The 3,611-nt window shown below is 31.1% G+C and overlaps 1 long non-coding RNA gene across 1 annotated transcript; it reads left to right on the forward strand.

The window, feature by feature from the left end:
* Nucleotides 1-1,846: 1,846 nt before the first annotated feature.
* LOC126747789 (uncharacterized) lies at nucleotides 1,847-3,149 on the forward strand. The gene is made up of 4 exons (XR_007664398.1): nucleotides 1,847-1,953; nucleotides 2,013-2,336; nucleotides 2,396-2,718; nucleotides 2,774-3,149. It is a non-coding gene; the product is annotated as an uncharacterized LOC126747789 (long non-coding RNA).
* Nucleotides 3,150-3,611: the final 462 nt, after the last annotated feature.

Below are 3,611 nucleotides of genomic sequence, written 5' to 3' on the forward strand. Positions count from 1 at the left end.
TTAGATGTTTTTAAAGCTGAATAACTATATTGTCTCGTTTTTTTTGCTGTTGCCAATATTCATGTATCATCGGCAAGAGGGCTGCATTTGTAGCTGGAAAAAATTGTGAGATGTCTGCTTGATATAAGTTATAAGGGTTGGGGATAGTGGGGAGCCTTGGGGAACACCCGCTTTTATTTCTGTGAGATTTGATTTTGTGATATTTATTTTTGTTTGAAAGGATCTGTCTTTTAGAAAGTTTTGTATAAGTTTGACTAGATTTATCTTTATTTGTTGTGGATATAGTTGATACTCATCAATAACGTGAAAATATTAACAGCATCTTTTTGTGTCCATATTTAATGCCACTTTTTGCTAAGTTTAAATTAACCAATAAAATCTATTTTTGTTATAGTATATATGAGTGAGGAACCTATTAGTTCATCAAGACACCTTGTAGAACCTTTAATTATTGCATAAACAGTGATTTACTTTGAACAATAGCCTCTATTGTATACACAACAATAGATAAAAAGTAACAATACATTGGAATTTGTGGCTCGGACCTCGGCGATCGGACGCGAAATCAGGAGGCAGCAGACTATAGTCCAGTCAAATTTGAAGTAATATCGAATTTCCAACTACTGGGAAAGGAACTTAAAGATGTCTGGAAATAAAAAGTGTGGAGCCTGCTCATTGGCTTTGGGTGATGATGAAAAACTATTTATTGCATGCGACAGCTGTAGAACTAAAATCCACCTAGTAGAAATATGCTCTGGTTTGTCTTCTTCTGAAATTCGAGCTGTTGTGTTGTAGAAAAGGCTGCTTATGTATTTTTGTGACACATGCCAAGATGCTTTTAAAAGTGTTCCTATGTTTGTCCGTAAATTTGCTCAGATGGAAGAAGAAATAAACTATCTCAAAAATAAGATTGTTACTTTGGAGAATAGTAAATCCCAGGACATTCCCAATTCAGTTTGTTATGAGGTCCAACAGCGTTTGGAAAGAGCAAATAATCTTATGATTTACAATGTTCCAGAATCTACATCGACTAATTTGAACGATCGTATATTACACGACAAAAATCTGGTTCAAGAGGTATTCCAGAAGCTAGGTCTGCAGCAAGAGGTTGCAACCATAAGTCGTGTACTTAGGGTAGGTAAAGTTTCTAATCGCACTAGACTGGTTAAACTGATATGCACTGCTACTACTGTTAAGACGGCCCTTAAATGTAAGGATAAGCTTCGTGGGATGCCATACAAACTGTCTAATGACCAGACTAAGATGGAACAGGATGCATATAAGGAATCTAAGAAGTCTTTATTAGATAGAAAATCTGCTGGTGAGGAAAACCTGATTATTCAGTATCGTAGAGGTGTTCCAGTGGTTGTAGAGTCCAAACAAAAAAACTTGCTTCAACCCCATTAACTGTGTTTTACCAAAATGTGGGAGATCTTCGTACGAAGATTCAACCATTACTCAGTAGTATTATGTCCTGTTCTTATGATATAATTATATTGGTGGAGAGCAATTTGAATGACAGAATTGTAGATGCTGAACTGACGTGCAAGGGTAAAGAAAGCGTAAATAATTGTGACCATACGGTAACGCTAGGCGTTAATGGGTTAATAAAATTATGTTAAACTTAATTACTAAATGGAAATATAAAATAATTCATACAAATCTTGCCTATTTAAAGATATATTTTTATCAACATTTAAACGCAATTTGAATATTTGCAAAAATCTAACAAACTACCACTACTATCTTTAATATTAAATTTTCAGGCATCTTGATAAATCACTGTGTATTAGTTTAGCACCTATATTTATACTTTTTCATTTATTTGTTACTATAGAAGGTAATAATGACAAGTAAGTTTTGCTCATTTTCTTTTTGTCATTTTAGAAGCTAGTTAGTTATACATGGTAGATATGTTACATAAAGTAGCTCTTATTACTGGCTCGAAGGAAGGTAAATAACTTTTAGTTTTTTTATATTACCATTTATTTAAAAAACAAACTGGCTTTAAGGTATTGGATTTCAAACAGCTTTACAACTAGCTTCTAAAAATTGGACAGTTCTTTTAGCAGATAATCAAGATCTACGAGAAACTAGAGACAGCATTATTAAAAAAACTTCTAACTCTCGCATTTATGCTTATCATTTAGATTTAGGAAATTTTAAGTCAATAAGGAAATTTGCTAATGAAGTAAAGCATACACAGAGATACTTAAATGTTCTAATTAATAATGCCGGTATTTATAAATCTAACGTGGAAAAAACTATCGACAATTTAAATCCTGTTATACAAGTTAATCATTTAGGGCCTTTTTTATTAACCGTTTTATTAACTGGTAAGTAAAAAATACCTATATATATAAAATAATATATTAATTTTGTTTATATTTATTAGATCTATTAAAAACATCTTCTCCAAGTCGAATTATTTTCTTGGCATCTTCGGGAGCATTTTTGCATACACTCGACCACAAAAAACTGCCAAATTTTCATAATCAACAATATTTTTCAAATATGTTAAATTCCACTTTGACGTATTATGATTCTAAGGTCTGCAATATGATTATAGCAAAGGCATTTTCGTACAAACTTCAAAAATTTAATATCACTTCAAATTGCCTACATCCTGGAATGACTAACAGTAATTTTCTGTTAAAAGACAACAGTATGAAATATTTAAGTCCTGTTGCGTATAGGATAGTTCAATTTTTTACTCAGGTATGGATTGTTTTTCATAAAAAAATGAACTTAAATAAATGATAAAAAATTTTAGGATGTTTCAGTATCTGCACAAGCCGTTACCTTTTTAGCAACTTCACATAGTTTATCCCAAGTTACTGGTCAATATTTTGTTAATTATCAAACCAGCCAGATGCCAAAAATTTTGGAAAATATTGAGTTTTGTAAAGCAATTTGGTTACAAGCAGAGGAATTAGTTGGATTATCTGAAGCAGAAAAACAATTTTTATGTAAATAATTAAGGACCACTATTAAAATGTGCAGCAGTTGATTTTTTAAACTCATAAAACTAAATATAATTGAAGTATTTGTTGTAAGATTAGTAGAAGTAAAAGCCATCTTATCGTTATTTTCTCCTACAAATAGGAAAAAGTCAAAAATTTAAATAAAAGGGTTTTGTTTGTTTTATAGTTGACTGTATACCGGGTGGTGCGTCGCCGAGCGGAACATACGAAATCCCATGTAAATTTTACGGGGGTCAATTATTGGCTTCCCTGTACCTTTACAGAAAAAATTTAAGATAACTTTTTGAAGAGACCAATCTGGCAAACCTTCGTGCAAAGTCTCAAAAAATTTTAATAATCGAATCTTGAATTATTTAATTAAATGTAATTGCAAAATTACCAAATTTTAGGTTCAGGTAAAACCAGATACCCTAGCAAACAATTTAATATAAGGCTTTGTCAAATCTGACGTACAGCCGAATACAAGAAATGTTTTTTTTTCGTTTTATCAATCTCACAACCATACATTCAAAGTAAGACGTTAACATTACTTTTTTATCTAAACTTTTATTTAATATAACGATGAAGTTAAACCAATAACAATTATTATTATCGATTATTAAAGAAATTATTTTATCATACTTAGAA

The sequence above is a fragment of the Anthonomus grandis genome, chromosome 20 (genome assembly GCF_022605725.1).
Source record: "Anthonomus grandis grandis chromosome 20, icAntGran1.3, whole genome shotgun sequence".
NCBI lineage: Eukaryota > Metazoa > Arthropoda > Insecta > Coleoptera > Curculionidae > Anthonomus > Anthonomus grandis.